Genomic DNA, 19807 nt, shown 5'->3' on the forward strand with positions numbered 1-19807 from the left:
GCGCTCTAAATCTACAGTCTTGTTAAATTACATATGGGTACAAAATATATTTATAATCGCAATCTCACCAAAGAAGAAACTGGTTCTTGTGCTTGGTGAGCGAGTTACACCAGTTATAAGGAAAATATAATAACATTATGCAATAGGTTAGTATTATTATAATAAAAACAATTGAAGCTTCTGGATTATTTCTTTATTATTTTATTTTATATTATAGAAACAAACAGTACATGATTGACAGAGATGTAACAATATACAGGAATAAGATACTTCATGTTGTGTACCTATGATATGTTTCCTTGTAATGTCTGCTAAGTGGTATGTTTATTCCTTAATTACCAGGTGACTTGTGTAGTTTATAGGTGTGTGTGTGTGACGTGTGTAATGTATGTGGGAGTATTTGTGTGTGTGTGTGTGTCTATATGTGTGCGCATTTAATACTTAAAATTATTGACATGATGCCACGTTTGAATTTGGGCAGTGAATCCGAAAAAATGTCAATGTTAGAGTTAAGACAAATATTATTTAGAGTATGAAGAGCTCGGTTAATTGTCAAATTAGATGCTGCATTTTTTTTATAATTTAGCGTGTGGAATAGCACTGTATGTCGTGTACAACTATTATTATCTGTATATGTAGGTGTACATATCGACGGTCCCGTAGAACAATGTCGGATCTGCAAAAAAGCTAAAATCGGTTTTTTGGCTTATTTTAAATTTCTTTTCTTGCTTTTGTAGTCTGCGTTTTCAGATTTTTTTATCTAAATTATTTCAGAAGTTATTGAAACAAACAAAGTCGGTTGTGACATACTGTCCGGAGAACATTGTCAGTAGTGCACAACCGACTTTGTTCGTTGTCACAAGTCCACCATTGGAGGTGCGCGCGCACAGTCGGATTGTCAGAATCGACTTTGTTCTTCGGAGAGTTAGAACGGTAAAGGCGTGCCTGAAGAATCAGTGCGTGCACATCAATATAAAAGTAAATTGTTGCTCTTTTGTTAGTAAGGCAGTATAAACTAACTATGCCTCGAAAATATAATAATCGTTTTAAATGTTTGCCTAGTAAAATGTGTCCAATTGAAGTGAATGAACAAAGTGCAGACAAAGATAAACGAGAACCAGGACATGCCTCTAACGTGTCGAGAAACATTAATTGTCGAATAAAGCAGTTAATAGACATTACAAATAACATTATTCAGCCAAATCAGGATAATGAGAATGAAAAAGAAGTTGTACTAGGTAAGTTTTTATTGTTTTCCTACAGAACTGCTATGATTTTAAATTACTTCATCGGGCCTCCCAAAAACAATGTCGGATTGTCAAACCGACAACAATCACAGAAAATAAATCATTTGTCTTTACAACGAGAGTTTTTAGTTTACATTAATTAAATCATTGTTAGGTGGTACTTAAATATGTATAAGTGATGTTGGAATCTGTCAAGTAGCGGTGTGCAGGAAACAAACATCCGACTTTGTTCTTGGAACATTTAAATTTTTTCTCGTGTCGAATGTTCACATCTAACATTATTCTTGGGAAGTTTTTTCAATACTACTTTGTTCGACAAAAAAAAGCTCTTAAACACCTGTAAATTTTTTTTTCTGTGGTGTTGTTGATTTAACTAAAGGAAATGCAATCGTGCTTGAAAATCTATTATTGTATCATGTTGCATCAATTTTGTAAAGATTTATCTGCTGTGTAAATAAATTATTTAATAATGTTATGATATTTTCATATTTGTGTTACAATAAAAAAATGTAATTTAATAAGTATTTGAGATTAACATATTCCATGTTTCTAGATCCCTGTTCACGTCGTGAAGATACTCCGAATCAAATAAATAATACGGATATTACAAAAACGATGAATCCAGATTTGAATTCCTTTGATTCGTCTCAGTCACCATTGTTGCAGGAAGAAGAAGGTCAATAATTTTTACTTTAATTACTTATTATTCGTCATAAAAATTATAAATGTACGTAGAATCAGATTTTCAGACACTTATGAGAAACAGAGATTATTTAATTTTTTTAAACCTTTTAGAGATTCCTGAATCACCTCTTCCTGATGGTTCAGAAAAGATTCGACAAAGTCATATTTAGATGGAAATCGCAGCATTGCTCAGATGTTCAAATTGTATATTGAATGGTTTAACCCAGACATATATACCAAAAAGGCGACATCCGAACGACAATACAGAGACATTGTTAATCAAAAATTTAATTTATAAAAAAAGGATCAATGCGACCAATGCTATGCATTTAAAAATATGTCTCAGCCGACAAAAGCCATCATTTTGCATCGCGAGAAGGAGTTTGCCCGGGACCTAAAAAATAACGAAAAAGCCAAAACTATCGCTTCTGATTGGTCAATCATATGTGCGACTTTTGATTTTCAAAAGGTGTAAACTTGTCCTCATGGTAAGGCGAGTATTTTTTATTATAAACGAAAATTGTCCACCTACAATTTCACTGTTTACGATATGGCAGCGAGACACGGGATCAGCTATATGTGGCACGAAGGAATCGCAAAACGAGGAGCCAATGAAGGAAGTAGTTGTTTGCTTGATTTCATTATAAAAAAGTTGAAAGGGGGGCTAAAGAATTCAGATTCTGGTCTGATAACTGCCCTGGACAGAATCGAAATAGAGTGGTTTTTAGCCTGTATTTATATGCAGCTAAATAATTCGGAATCACCATTACACACAGCTTCTTAGAAAAGGGCCACACTCAAAATGAGGGAGATAGTGTGCACGCAGTAATCGAAAGAACAAATGCTCCTAGGACGATTTATAGTCCAAATGTATGGAAGATTCTCGTGAGATGGGCAAAAATTGATGAAAATCCCTATGAAGTTCGAGATATGTCGCAAGATAACTTTTACGACTTTAAAATACTGTTAAAGAATAAAAATTGGACTAAAGATACCCAAAATAAAAAAAAATGACATGGAGCTGCGTCAAGCAAGTTCGTACCTCTGGAGATCATTCCAATCAGCTGGAGTATAAATATGAGCTCAGAAAAGAGTTTCAGACTATCATCGTTCGTAATGCCACAAGACATTTTCATGCTATTGACATCGAACTTCATAAAGCGTATGATACCCCTTTGCCGATTTATTTATTTATTTTTTATAAGAACTTGTTGAACACTTATACATATTTGTGATAATTCATCCGCCATGCTAGGGATGTCCCTGTGTTTGGCGGGTGATGTTTACAGATTGGATTTATAAAATAAGTTAATTATAAGTTATAAAGTTATGCAAATTAGATTAAAATCTAAGTTAATTAGATTATACAATTCAAAAAGATAAATACAATGACCTTATAAGTCTTTGCAATTCAGGAATTATTCCTGAACAATATCATGAATTTTATAAGACCATAACATACGGAAACATTTGTGTCAATGATGGTGACTCTGAATAATAATACCTAATTATTAATTTAGGTCTAATAAAAATATTCTATTTCGAAAATTGGTCTATTAATGTTTTAGTTTTATGTTATGATTAGGTACTACCCTATTATGTTTTAATTTTTGTTATATTTTCTTATTTCTTCTCCTTTAAATAATGTGATAGTCGTACTTATGTAACTGACTCATGTAACAGACTGGGATTGAACAATCCTCCCAGTTCTGCTAGATTAAAACAAATAAAACTACGGATGTTTTAATTTTATGTTATGATTAGGTACCACCCTGTTATGTTTTAAATTTTGTTATATTTTCTTATTTCTTCTCCTTTAAATAATGTGATAGACGTACTTATGTAACTAACTCATGTTACAGACTGGGATTGAACAATCCTCCCAGTACCAAGTACTGCTAGATTAAAACACATAAAACTACGGATGTTTTAATTTTATGTTATGATTAGGTAACCTGTTATGTTTTTAATTTTTCTTTTATTTTTTCTCTATAAATAATGTGGATATCTCATGTAATATGGTAGACTGAGATTGAAATATCCTCCCAGTTCTGTTGGATTAAAAACGAATAAAAATTTGAATATGTTATTTTCCCTGTTTTTATTTATTTAGTGTCAAATTCTTATATATAACTTTTATTATAAAGGGGTTCCTTTACGTAATTATTACTAAAAAAAATAGATTAACTTTTTTTGGTAATACTAGAAACAAAAAAAATATATACAATAAATTAGGTTGTAAATACGTCAAAAACTTATGTTTGAGTTCCAAAGAATAAAGTAGGATATACCTACATATACGACACACGTGTTTCATGCTATTTCCGTAGAACAATGTCGGATGTTTCTATACGACAACTCCTTGTCCGTAAAAAAAAGTCGGAAGTGATTCTTCTTGAAAACTACAACAATGTTGCAAAAAGCTTGTATACTGTATTTTTCCAATTAAATAAATAAGGGTTAGTGCAAAATATCACATCAACTTTACATTTATTTCTCTCAAAATACAGTAAAAATGCAGAAAAGAAACTTTAAACAGCTCTCCTGCAAAACTACGATTTAGCAGATCCGACATTGTTCTTCGGGACCGTCGATATGTAACTTGGTTATAAAATAAAATGTAGATATGCTACAGTTTTTTTAGAGTTACTAATGATTAACTCTCGGCTGTTGCAATAATATGTATGAAGTATGTTATCAAAACCAGTTTATAATACTTTTGATTTTGTATGTTATTATGGATGTACTTCTAGCCAATTTTTTTTTTAAACTTTAATACCTAATGCGGCCCTTTACCTATTTACCGTATTACTATGGACACAGGTAGTTGATTGCTCCAAAGACTACAAAAAACTCATGATCTAGTTTTCCTCATTGGTGAAAAAATTCTTTTAAATGCTTATTTCTTTATTTGTTCTTGGGCCATTTATTATGTATTATTGTAACCATTTTATTAAAATATTCATGAAACAACAATACGCAATTACAAATACGCAAACAAAGATACACAGCAATATATTAATTATTGTCTATGACTTCATCATTGTCTATGCAAAACTAATCAACTTTTTGACATTTCCTCCCTACTAGTCGTTGCGTCATGTTTCTAATCTGTAATTCTACATAATACATATTTAACTTGTGATAGTTACTGGTAAGTAATAATATTTTATTAATTTTGGTAGCAGCCGTTATTCCAAATCTTACTGAACGACCACTGTTCTTTAATTTGAGCTATGGCAGGCTCAAACGAACCTGTATCTAACGTGACCTAGTTTCTTATGTCAAATTAGGGAATCCATTTGCTGAACTATTCGAGGTGCGTTTAAACTGTCAATTTGACGTATACATATTTTAAAATTAGTGCTTCTGTAGATTCATTGAATTTCTACTATGACTTAAGCAGTATTAGAGTAATAAATTAACATTGTGTATCCTTCAATGATAAGTGAGTAGTCTAATATCAAAACGTACTTATCTCCACGAACCAAATTTTTGGCAAAAGCAAGAAAACTGTTTCATAGCATTTAAGTATAATAAAGTAAAATTAAATGTTTTGTAAAAATGAAGGTAAAATAACGCATTTTAAATGCGTTTTTGAAATAAAAATCTGATAGATAATTAATTTGTTATTTAATATTTAAAAATGGACTTAGATACATTTTGATAATGAACCATGGATTTAGATACATTTTGAAACTCATAAACTGCGTTTGATAAAACTTCTCTGCCAGAGGTGTAGTGATGAAATTACATAATTTGTATATGCATAGCTGAAACATAATTCATATTAACCAAAAAATTAAAGTCTTTTTAAAGCCAAACATTATTTATTTTAAAATACAGTATTACCTGCGGATAGTAAAAATAGACCAATTTGTCTATCATTGAAGAAGAAGATATTAATAATAATCTAAACGAAAATATGAATGGGAACAAGACACAGGAAAATAGAAAAGATGATAGCCCAATTTTTAGATTCTATATAATGGAGATCACTACATTAAAAAAAAAATAAAAACGCAATGCAGAAATCCTTGCATGCGAATACATTAAATACGTGGGTAAAAAACTTTTGCAAATAGGTTTAATAAATGATAATATTGTAAAGGTTAGATTAACGTGAAACAAAAAAACAAAAACAAATTTTAGATTCTAAAAAATGGAAAGCACTATATTTAAAAAATAACAATGCAATGCAGAAATCCTTCCATGCAAAATGACTGTAAATTGATTCATACATTAAATTCTGATACTTCTAATTGAGATTGACACAGTTCATCTTCATCATCATTCATAATGATTCCTAATTCATTATTATTTATTATGTTCTCATAAAATTTTAACAGTTCTAGATTCTTCCAGTTCAAACCAAAATGTTTGCCAAGTAATCTATCGACATCTCTTATTTTTAATGGGTTAATTAAAACTCCATTCTGGCATGGCATTGGGATCATATCCGAAAGGTGTTTTCCTCTTTTTAAGACACTTTGAGGTACTCCCATATCGTTTCTGTAGAATGGTTCTCCCTGTATTTTGATTGAAGAACGGTGTTTGATTAAAATAAAACGTTTAGTTTCCTTGAATTTAAAATGCCACTGAGATGGTGGTTTAAAAACATCTTTTGAAGCACTTTTCCAATCGAACACTTCAAAGTCATCCCCCAACCGTTGCACATTACCTGATTCAGAAAAGATATTTCCATAATCTTAATCTTAATCTTCAACCATTTAGAACACATGGCAACCATTATTGTGTTTTTGTTCTGGCCGCTACACCCATCAGCTATTAATCGAACAGTATTAATATTTGTAAAGTCAGTTTGACGTAAACAATTAAATACTGCTGAAGATATTTCATTAGCTCCTTTAGGACGAGTATTTTCTGCCCAGCAGTTAATAATTACGTCATTCTTTCGTAATTTACTCAAACTTGAGCCTTTGTGTAGTGATCAAACATCCACTAATGTATTTAAATTATGATTTAACTATGGTATAAATGGATCATTATAAACATATTTACTGATTTTTAAGCTTTTAATAAAAAAACCGCCAAAAAAACTAGTTCTTTCAAGTGACACAAAGTAAAATATATATGGCACGGAAAATATTCATACAGAAAATATTCCTACTTCGGTAGTACAAAAAATACTCCACTGAAGTATAAAATATAGAAAAGATAGGTAATTATTATATAAACAGAATTTTTTTTTGACAAAAACCATAAAATTTTGAATACACCACTGATGTCTCAGTAGCATGATGGAACTCACCTTATAACTTTTTGTTTATTGATTGTCCACTCTTCCGGTCGCCTTAAACGCTTTCTGCCTTTTCCATTGCGTGCTGGTACAACTGGAGAACAAATTGATTCACTAATTTTTGCTTAATTTTCAAAATTACCATTAATAACTCAAAAAAATCACGACCAAATCAAGTTCAAAACCACTCACAAAAAAGTGTTTCTTGTCCATTGCACAAAAGTGTCCATTGCACAGAAAGCAGCTCATTGATTGGTTAAAAAACCAATATGGCTGCCAATTCCATGGCCCTTATTGGTTGTTGGATTTGAGTACGTTTTGAAAACAAACGATTTTGGATTTAAGTACGTTTTGAAATTGAAGACGATTTTTAACAAGCTATAGCTAAGGATTAAACCATATTTTGGCACTGAAATAATATTTCAAACATGGCTATGATCCAGGAGAACGTGTTGGCATTTAAATCTAAAAAAAAGTCAAAATAGTGGTTAAGTACCTTTTGATTGGAAAGAGGGCGGAGTTATCAATCTATAGATAGTTGATTTATGGTGGCCATTCTTTGATCACCAGCCCAGATCAGCGGGCATTCCTCTTGGCTGAGGTTCGACGAACACATTCGCCAATTTTTGTGAGCATCAGCTTTGCATTTTTTTTTTTTTTTTTTTGTGCAATTTTTTTTTTTTTTAAGTACATAAAACAGGCATGGTGCCCAAGAATTTACATACATGGATGTTTAAATACATAATAACAATTTTAAATTTACATACATGGATGTTTAAATACATAATAACATCAAAAATAGTAACAAAATGAAAAAGCTAAATATGCAGAAGTAAATAACAAATAAGAATGGGTAAAAGGTAAATACAAATATGTTCATAAACGATTTGTTTTTGTCACACCTGTATTGGTGAGATAATGAATTAAGTAGGTACAATGTTGCTTCTCATTAAATAAAGGGTTTCATCACAATATCAGCTTAATATGATTAAAGGTAATACATTTTTTTTGAAGTGTTTAAATTGGTCATTAAAAATGTCTATTACATTATTAGAGCCATGTATAATGTTATAGTTTCTTAATGTTCGCGGTACAGGGGAAAAATATCCTGTATTTGTGTGGTAGGCTTTAATATAGAAAATGTCGTTTATCCTCCTTGTTGATTTTCTTGATGGAATATTGATGTTAATTTGGGATAAAATGTTTGGTGTATCAACTGATGCATGTATAATTTTGTGTAGGAGCAGTACATCAGAAAGTTTACGTCTGTCGGTCAGTGAGTGTAGTTTGTAGTGTAAAATTCGGTCATTATAAGTTCCAAATTGATCAGATAAACCTTCACGATAAGCAATTACACGGGTTAGTTTCCTTTGTATGGATTCAATCCTATAATTATGAATCTCGTAATTGGGAGACCAAATTGTTGATGCATATTCGAGAATACTTCGCACAATTGATTTATATAATGTCAAAGTTAATTATGTACTTTTAAAACAATTTGTAATTCTTAGCGTTAATCCTAATACTTGTGATGCACTTTTTGAAATTGTATCTATATGTTTATTGAAGCTAAGTGACGAGTCGAAAGTCACGCCTAAGTCTTTGATTGAAGTTGTGTTTAGTAAAGGGATATTGTTAATGTGATATGTGTTTGAGAATTTATTAATGTTCTTTGTGAATGAAATTACGGCACATTTGTTTTCATTAAAATATAAATCATTTAGTGTACACCATTCATGAAGTGATGATAAGTCTTTTTGCAAATCGGTGCAATCTTCTAATGAAGTAATTTTTTTGTACAACTTAAGGTCATCGGCAAACAGGAGATATTTTGATGTTTTTATTCTTAAAATTATGTCGTTTATAAAGATTAAAAATAGCAAAGGTCCAAGATGCGAGCCCTGTGGAATTCCCGACGTTGCAGTAAAAAGATCCGCGGAGTACCCTCCTACAACCACTTGCAGTTTTCTTTCTGTAATGTAACTTTCGAACCATTTCAAAGTATTTCCATTTATGCCAAATTTTTCCAGCTTCTTGATGAGTAATGATTGATTTAACTGGTCAAATGCTTTGCAAAAATCCGTGTAGATGGCATCTACTTGTAAACGTTTTTCGATGCTATCGCGGATGTACTGGGAGTATTCGAGAAGGTTAGTTGTTGTGGAACGCCGAGGGAAAAACCCGTGTTGCTCAATGATAATATATTTACTTACATGAGCTAATAGACAGTCATATATTATTGACTCAAACAACTTTCCTATGCAGTCAAGTTTAGAGATAGGTCTATAATTTTTTATGTCGCTCTTACAACCTTTCTTAAATATAGGTGTTAAGAAAGCCGTTTTCCATTTGACTGCAAAAACACCTTCTTGTAATGATTTGTTATAAAGAAGGCTAAGTGGTCGGGCAAGAACATCTCTGCACATTTTCAAAAATATTGGCGGGATACCATCAGGACCTGATCCCTTATTGGTTCTCAAATTCTTACACTTGACTAATATCGTTAAGGGCGAAATAGTGATCATACCAAGGCTTTCGTTACAGAAATCTTCAGATATTTGTGGCGAATAGTTTGCATTGTGAGGTTTATAAACAGATTGAAAGTGCTTTGAAAAAAGCCCGCAGATAACTTGACCTTGGGTAGTTTTTATGTCGTTTAGGTGCATCTCCTTTGGAATATCGGTTGTGTTTTTATATTTGCTTTTTGCAAATTTCCAAAAATCATTTGGGTTAGCTTTTAAATTTTGTTTGATTAAGTCTAAATGCTTATGATAACAAACTCTGATCAGATTTTTTGTTCTGGTTCTAATCAAGCTGAATGATGAATGATCTAGTTCATTACCATATTTCTTATATTTTTTATGAAATTTGTTTTTTTTCTTTATCAAACGAATGAGATCTTTTGAGTACCATTTAGGAAAGTGATTTTTGTTCGTTTTGAGGGGAACATGAGAAGAGATAATCTGGTAGAGTATACTGTAAAACTGATCTACAGATTGATCAATATTTCCCTGATTAATGAATTCCCAATCAATCTCACGAATAACGGTATTAATTGAATCATAATCGGCTTTATAAAAGTTTGGTCTTGGGGCGTTACGGGTTTCAAGATGTGGTAGAGAATTAAAAAGAACATTTATTTCTAGAGCAGGGTGGTATGGATCTTCTTTGCTTAGTGGAGATGACGAACGTATTACTGATATGTCTTCTTTATCTGATAAAATGAGATCCAATATTTTGGATTGGTGATTCACTATTCCGTTAAATTGTTTAAGATTACAGAATGATAGTGTATCGATGATGTCAGAGGTGATTGTATTTGTGTTTGTGGTGAAAGGTAATAAATTGCTTGTTTCATCGGAAATCCATTGAATGTTAGACTTATTGAAATCGCCAAATATTAAGATGTGTTGGTTTGGTGTTGTTAGGTATACATTTCTAAGATTGTTTAAAAATGAGCATACAATAGATTCTTCTTCAGTTGGTGGTAGATATACGGTGCAGACATTCAGTTTGATATTCCTGTTATTGTGGTTAATATTGAGTTGGATCCACAAGTCCTCCGCTTGAGATTCCCAATGCGCCATCCTCTTCCCCTCTAGTTTTCTCGATACAGCAACCATGACTCCTCCTCCATCTTTTTTTGTTTTGTGAACTCTATCCCTCCGAAATACTTCATACCGGTTATCTACTAATTCTTGGTCATAGATAGATTCCTTTAACCATGTTTCTGTTAGGCTTACTAGGTCATAGTCGTTGATCAGGACGTTTTCGTATATTTCATCAATTTTTGTCCTCATTCCCCTGATATTCATATACATGCAGTTAATCAGTTCTTTTCTTTTGAAGTCATTTAGTTTTGTTTTTAGTCACATATTCTGTTGATCGTGAGTCGTAATTCTGTTTAGGTCTCCCTCACGACGAATGGTGACCACTCGAGAGAGATCATTTCTTTTTGCCAGGATACTGCCATTCTGCACCCATACGTATTTATAACCATTTTTTTCCCGGCGGCACGTGCTTTTCCAAAAAGTATTTTGTTTTTTATTGTCAGGTGCTCATTAATATAAAAGTTAGTGGTGGGAGCGCCTAGTCCTAGTAAGTCTGTTGTGAGGCCGCGGCGAGTCCTTACCGCAGCGATGACGTCATCACGGAGACGTTTTGTCGTAAGCTGGACGACTATGTTGCGTGGACGGTTGGAAGGCGACGAGTGACCGCGAGCGACGCGGTGCACCGTCACCACAGCGCTACTTGGAAGCGGGACGTTAATAATGGACCCCATTCTCTCCAGTAATGTTATAAGATTTTCACCTTTTGTCTCGGGAATGCCGTGAATGTCTAGGTTACACACTCTGCTACGCTGCTCCATTTCATCTTGAGCGTCTCTGATTGATTCCATTTCCTGTCTTAGGCTGGCATTTTCTTCCTGGAGAACAGTTACACATCCCAAAATTTTAGTGTACTGGTCCTTCCACTCATTTGACAGCGCGTCTAATTTTTGATGAATGGCCTCAACTGCGAGTTTACTTTCAGTACGCATCATTTCGAGTTTCGATTCAAAGAACTTGATAAGTGAGTCTGTGTCAATGTTTATTATTGACTGATGCGTTGCCGACGGTGAGTTCATGGGGCCAGATTCAGTCAATAGAGGTGATGATGGTGTTTTCTTCAAACTGCAAACCTTGCTGCGAGATTTAGACATTTTGGTTAGTTAATGTTTTTCACTGGGCCAAACTCCGTCTGCGAGATGCCGTGAATTATTTGTATATTAATCGATTTAGCACAGGTATATTTTTATTTTTGTGAGTGTTTATTTCGGCGACAATACTAGACTGTCACTTCACAGAACTTGAACTAATCACTTCAAATAAGAATAAATGCGACCGTTTAGACTTAGGGCGAGTTGTTTCGGAAAAAATCACGTGTGAGAAAGTCATCACAACGTCAATCGACTCAATTTTCCATAAATTGGGTTGTTTCATCGTCCGTCAAGAGAAAATTCAACGAAATATTCATGAGAATGTGATCACCCGAAATCGGCCGGTTAACGCGATCCGCCATTTTGATAAAGAATGACGCATGCGCAAACGTCACAATTGCGACCTGACAGATTGTATGCACTATAATGTACCGATTAATGGTGATAACGACCCGACTATTTTGGCAAATAACGCAAATAAAACCTAACGATTAAAATTTATGAAGTTAACGGTTTTGTGGGAAGAAGTTTAGATACCTTTTCTACACATAATATTGTCGAAATTCGCTTTTATATCGTTGGTTTCAGTGATTGAAAATGATTAAAAAAAATGGTAAAAACATTTATTAGGTGCAAGTTTGTTTCTCTTGTCTACCAATATATCAGAAACTATTGCCGACTGAAAAAATTGATATTTTAACAAACATTCTTCATGTGATTGACATTTTCGATCAAGTGAGACAGATACTTGAGTCGGCGAATGTCAAGAGCCGGAATAACAGAAAAGTATGTACGAGACGATGTATGAGTATGAATGAGGCAAGGAGTCTGTGCCAAGACCGACTTGTTTGGAAGTCTGTCCTCTATGCCTGCCCCCGCGGAAACGGCGGGATGGTTTTATACTATAACAACATACCATAAAATGTCTTTCAAAGATATTATGGTAAAACATTTGCGGGCTAGTCTGCCCAATATAAATATTTAAATACATATTATATAGTGTCCACGGGATGTTCATTATATACCCTAGCTTTCTACATGATTTCCTACACTGCGTGAGTCACAGAAAGAGTTCACTTTATAAATAAAGAATAAAGCAATGAACGGACTGGCACCGTCATACTAAGCTGATATCTGCGTGATGGACAATCGTACCTGTCTGGCCTTTTAGACTTGTTACCCTCACGTATGAATGTTTCATAGTTTGGGATTTTGCATAATTAGCATAAACTGTAACTGGCATTAAAATTTTTAGAAGACAGTTAAAAACAAATTTCTTTAATTTCAGATATAAAATATGTGTTGAGAAGCAATATCAAAGCTTCATTACCACTAGTCATGGCTGTATAAACTTTACAAATACATAATATTATTAAATGAAATGAGGGCCTCAGCACGGGTTGCGTACCCAGTGAGGCTCACATTACGAAATCATACTTTATAAAAAAGTTATTCTGATGTATCAATAAAAAATAAAATAAATATATTATAATAAAAAGCATATGGTTCTCAATATTACAACTTTTTAAAATAAGAAATAAAACGAAACCATGTTATATAATTTCAAATGCTTATTTATTTATAGGGGAAAAACTTCCACGTTGTAAATTATAAGTAACATCGGTACAATATGTTTTATATATATGTAGTTGTATGTGGGTAGACGGTGCAATGTATATTTGCCATAATACATTGAGAGTGAATATCAAAATAATATACCACTTATATCAAATTAACAGTACATAATAATACGGTTCTTGCTGACGAAAACCGTTTTGTTCATTTCCCTTGAACGTTTAATTTGAGAGTTGATATGGACACATGAAGATAATTTGGTTTCTCCATAGGAACAGCCACCATCAGAAACACAGACTTGTCATAACATCATAAACTCTGTTGCATTCCTTCAGTACATATGTATTTTTTATCTCTTGGACTGCGATGATGCTAAAACAAGTATTAATAATATAATATATATTATGGTACATGATAAAAAAAACACAAAATTAAGAATTATGTCAGATAATAACAAGAAACTGAGGGTGCTCTCAGTAAAGTTATTCATAGGGCGTTAATTATTAATAACGTTAGGGAAATTCAATAAAGCATTAGAAATATCGAGTATATATCAATTGTAACCAACCTGGCTCAAGTTTTTAACTACATAAACAGCGTTTAAATGTTTGACAGTCATATAGTTTGGTTTAACTATAGTTTCCCTGGGCATTATATTGATTTCCTATCTGTTTCCATGATTCTGGTGTCATTTGAGTACCATTTTCTTCAGTGGCTTTTAGGTTATGTTTAGGAAGAACTTCCCATCCTGGAAAAAGATAGAATAAATCAGTAATACGATTGCATGTTACCATATTAACTTTACTAAATACGTAATTAACTGAATACCAATAAAAACTATACTCACTGTTTTATTTATTTTGTAAAAAAATATTACGCACAACATACGAGCAAAGAAATCTGACAGAAGACGGACCTTTGCCCGCCTTCCATAGACAACTTGTGAGTGTTGCGGCGTAAAAATGAATTCCTATCGAATTCTCTGCAATAATTGTCCGATTCGGCGGGGAACACTGGAACGGATTATTCAAATATAACGGAAGCATTTTCGGAGTTGAAACAACCCAATTTGTATTTGAATAAATTTCGACGTGAAGATTTTTTTACATTCGAATAGAACTCGGGAATCTGAATAATTGTTCAGTTTTTCCGAAACAACTCGCCCTTAGTTAACTTAGCTTATTCGCTTTACTGATCAGCAGATTTTTTTTTTGACGTAGGTTCTGTTTGAAAGTTGAAATAATTCACTGTCTGTTCGTTTTTAAATGGTTCGAATATTGGGTATTAATTTTATAAAAATAATAATGTTTGGATTATGTAGGGTTCGATCTCAGGTCGTCCACAGCTGCAGTTAGCAAACAAGTCGAGCGCGGTGACCACCACACTACGACAGGCTTGCATGTACCCGTGGAGTTAGCTTAATATATTAGGAAACAAGACTTCGAGTGATTTAGATCAATATTATATTATTGTTTCCAGTTATTATAAGATCACTTTTAATAATGTTTATTTAAAAATTATCACACAGATCCCAATTGTGAAACACTTTGTGAATTATTTAATTATCTCTCGCTAGGGAATTTATAAACAGGGAAATTAAAGAAAGTTATTTAAATTCACTTGTTATCATTGAGACAATGGCATTGAACTGTCACTTGATTTTGATTTGTTCTTTTTATCACTTGTTTAATTGATAAATTTGATTAGTAAATAGGATGCTTCACTATATTGATCAACGGTAAATCACCGATATAACTTTTTGTTGCTTCCACAGTTTTTTAGCTTTGATTTTTATTACTTTTGTTTGGAGCGAATAATAACGTGCACTTCTTGTAGGTAACTTTTGATTATAACAATGGAGCATTGACCATTTGATTGATGGAATCGGATGGCATCTGCCGATCCTGATTGGTTAAGAGGGACCCTTTTGGAGACCAACAGCGTGAGGCTGTTTTGCATTGGACTACGACATTATTTTTGGATAAATTATAAACTGGGACAGTTGCTGTGAAGAGCCGGAATCTACTACTTCGCATCAAGAACGAACTGGTATCACACCTTCATTTTACCTATGCAAGCCCTTTGCCAGACAGATTTAATAGTAGGATGCTAATTAATTTATTTTTTATTATGTTTTTTTTGTGGTTATACATTTTAGTATTCTTAAATTTTTATTTTTATTTCTAGATAAAAAAATACCCATCCTTACTTTTATTTGTTGCCACTTAATCCAACGCTAACGAATTCTGATATTGAACACTGTCAAGAATTATGTTTGAGATATCAGTAACAAAAAAAAACTGTTTCCCCTGTTTATTAAAAGATTTTCCAATATCACTGTTTTGTTTTAGATATATTTTTTTTTAACTTAAAGCTATCGCTACCACAGCAGCGCCATGGATCTACTAAATCCAGAAAATGTTAACATCAAGACGGAACCAGGGCCCCAGGAAGAAGACTAATGTGAAATACCGTACACGGATATAGATTTCGATCTCCCAAATGTAAAGGAGGAATGTTTGCAATATGCGGAGAGTATTCCGTCTGCCAGTAAGTCTCATTTCATATGCTTAGAATGTAGGACATTAAATTCGGATGTTCTAAATTCACGACCGTTATGAAATGTCGGGCCGACTGGACTAGGCTTGTTCCTCAAGTTTCACCTCAATATGTGACATGGTTTAAGTAACATGCTTTACTATACATATATTAAAAATACACATATATTCATGTAAGAACACATCATTCCATTGACTAAAAACAAACACACTCCGTACTGAAGATGTTTAAGAACCAATGATTTTTCCTTCTTGAAGAATCAGTCCCTGAAGCGGACATCTTCGTATTTCTTATATTTTAAATAAATTCTTAAGTGTGTTATGCAAATGCCCGCATCTAAGTAGATATATTTAATGGTATCTTCAATGGTAAATATTTTCAGGAACCTATTTTTATATTCACCTATTTTGGAGGTTATACTTATCAATATAATACAGGGTTTCCCAATAAGAGGTGTGATATTCAAACAAAAATGCCATTTTTTAATATAAATGAATGATTATTTCATTATAAAGAGGAAGGTATGCCGTTAATAGTGAAAAATAACATCAGTCCAATGACCACCACGACCACGCTTACAAGACCATATCGTTTTCATGAAATTTTCCATAACCAAATCGCAAAGTGGCTGCCTTATGTCCTCGATAGCCTCACGAATTCCATCTTTAAGGTCTTGTATCGACGCTGAGCTGCTGGCGTAGACCTTCTCTTTCACGTGGCCCCAAAGGAAGAAGTCACAAGGTGTGAAATCACAAGATCTCGGTGGCCAATTGTGATCACCTCTTCGAGAGATAACACGTCCCGGAAACTTTTTCCGTAAAAGATCAATGGTTTCGTTGCTTGTGTGGCACGTAGCGCCGTTTTGTTGAAAGTAAATGTTGTCCAGATCAATACCATCCAATTCCGGCCATAAAGAATCATTAATTCCTTAATTAATATTCAAAATAACACCTCTTATTGGAAAACCCTATATATCAGTAGGCAGAATAAGACGTATAAATAAAATAATAAAGGTCACAACTAGGAATTGAACCCAGGATCTATTGTCGTCCTTGGGGGATACGTCTTAAGTATAATCAAGTCTTCAAATCGTGTTCTTAATCCTAAGTTCAGTGACATTTATCTTTTTATTTTTTATTCTCGATCTTGTTCTGTTTCATGTTTTAATTTTATTTAAACTTTTCTACTAATACAAATACGTTTTGATGTACATCAATTATCGATATAAGTATTGTTGTTTTGTTTATCCAGGTAGCATTAATTTGGAGACAGTTACCATCAAGGCGGATCTTGGACCCCGAGAAGATGAAGGGGGATATCCTTACGTGGAGATCGACATTGACCTGCCGGACATTAAAAAGGAATGCTTTGATAGTTTCGAAAGAATTACCCACACAGCAGGTAAAACCGATTATTGAGAACACGTCAAACAATTAGTGCTCTCCAATGTTTTACGTTTTTATGAATTCAAAGTGCTTATGTTATTTATTTATTTATTCATTTATTCATTTTTTGAGAAATCAACAGTTTACATTTTTACAGATTGTACATAAGTAAAATAGCCAAAATAAAACCAATTACGGATTTCCTCCTTGTGACTTTACGTAAGACAGCATTAGAAGAAATAATTAAATTTATGAGAAATGTGAAGTTATAATTATATAAAATAAAAGAATTGGTTATCTAGTATCAATCTGTTCTCTCCGGTATGGTTTAGCAATGTACGTATATTTTACAGGTTGCATAAATGTGCAACCTGTAAAAAAGGCGTTAACCATCAAGGCGGATCTTGTACCCCGAGAAGATGAAGCAGAATAAATTTCCGTGGCCTTCGCGATGTTTAAAAAAACTACTTAGAACGCTTTGAAAGTATTTCCCAGACTGCAGATCAAACCACGTTTCTATGTAAGTTTTAATAATTCCAGCTGCTTGTTTTGAAAAACAAGTTATTTATTTGATTTTCTTAAAATTACCGGTTTCGCTTAGTACACCCATTTTCGGTTCCATGATAAATCAACACACTGACGATTTATAACAAATTTTAAAACTCATTAGAAACGATGAAAAAAAAACCCAACCTAACCTAACCTACTTAACTTTTATCACTTTTAAAATGTGTGTTAAATCGTCAGTGTGTTGATTTATCCGGTCACCATTTTTATTTACATATGTTTAACGAATTTACTAAGCCTATTCACGCTGTACGTGGGTTATAAGACTTGTTTAGCTTCCTATATACGTATTTTTTTCCTAATTTGTCGACAGATCTAAAGAGGCATCCTGTGGAAAAACCATTATTTTTCTGTTCTCAAAAGAGCCATCTGACGAGCCACACGCCGACTCACAGTGGAGAAAAACCTTTTTTATGTTCCGAGTGCAACTATTCATGTTCTCGTAAGAAACATTTGAAGGACCATATATTGACTCACAGTAAGGATAAAACATTTTTATGTTCCGAGTGCAACTATTCATGTTCACAAAAGAGATATCTGACGCGCCACATGCTAACTCACAGTGGAGAAAAACCTTTTTCATGTTCCGAGTGCAACTATTCATGTTCTCATTCGAGCCATTTGAAGAGACATATGCTGACCCACAGTGGAGAAAAACCTTTTTCATGTTCCAAATGCAACTTTTCATGTTCTGAAAAGAGCAATCTAAGGAGCCATATGCTAACTCACAGTGGAGGAAAACCTATTTCATGTTCCGAGTGCAACTATTCATGTTCTCATCCGAGCCATTTGAAGAGACATGTACTGACCCACAGTGGAGAAAAACCTTTTTCATGTTCCGAGTGCGACTATTCAAGTTCTCAACCGAGCCATTTGAAGAGACATATGCCTACCCACAGTGGAGAAAAACCTTTTTCATGTTCTGAGTGCAACTATTCATTTTCACAAAAGAGATATCTGACGCGCCACAGGCTAACTCACAGTATAGAAAAACCTTTTTAATGTTCCGAGTGCAACTATTCATGTTCTCATCCGAGCCATTTGAAGAGACATGTGCTGACCCACAGTGGAGAAAAACCTTTTTCATGTTCCATATGCAACTTTTCATGTTCTCAAAAAAGCTTTCTAAAGAATCATATGCTGACCCACAGTGGAGAAAAACCTTTCTCGTGTCCCGAGTGCAACTATTTATGTTCACAAAAGAGATATCTGACGCACCACATTATAAATCACAGTGGAGAAAAACCTTTTTCATGTTCCGAGTGCAACTATTCATGTTCTCTAAAGCAGTGCTCCGCAACCTTTGCTCACCGACGATGCACCAAAATTCTTCCTAGAATTTCGTGGCACACCAAAAGCTAAAATATATAGGTTTTAAATTGATAGACAAATTTTACAATAATCTTTGGTTTTTTATTTGAAAAGTATCCAAACATATAACTTTAACATTTTTATTTTTACGTAATCTTAATAATTGTTATAAAAAAATTATTGTGATATCTGCGCTTATGTCAATGAACACAAAAGTTTTATATTCGGCTCGATTTTTATCAGCGCAACCCGAAGTTCTTGGTCAAGACCTTTTAAGCATGACCGCTTATCATTTTTATTTAATACAAGCGTTGAAAAACTTTGCTCACATAAATATGTCGTTTAAAATGGAAGTAGTGTTATGATTGCCTTGTCGGAAATGTATATTTAATATAGTCTTCGTCGTATTTTCTTTTCACTATCTTCTTTGTTTTTTTTGTAACACTTGTGCTGGGTTCTTCATCACCAGACGGATATTTTCTCCATATTTAAAGGGATATAAAACTAAATATTAATTACA

At 33.2% G+C, this 19807-nt stretch overlaps 1 long non-coding RNA gene across 1 annotated transcript; it reads right to left on the minus strand.

Moving 5' to 3' along the window:
• Window positions 1–13454: 13454 nt before the first annotated feature.
• LOC149416312 (uncharacterized) lies at window positions 13455–14524 on the minus strand. Its single transcript, XR_016303684.1, has 3 exons — window positions 14313–14524; window positions 14034–14213; window positions 13455–13837 (listed from the first exon to the last, which is right to left on the minus strand). It is a non-coding gene; the product is annotated as an uncharacterized LOC149416312 (long non-coding RNA).
• Between the last annotated feature and the right edge of the window lie 5283 nt (window positions 14525–19807).

Source organism: Hesperophylax consimilis, chromosome 17 (genome assembly GCF_061612785.1).
Source record: "Hesperophylax consimilis isolate HC1 chromosome 17, BYU_Hcon_1.0, whole genome shotgun sequence".
In the NCBI taxonomy this organism is placed as follows: domain Eukaryota; kingdom Metazoa; phylum Arthropoda; class Insecta; order Trichoptera; family Limnephilidae; genus Hesperophylax; species Hesperophylax consimilis.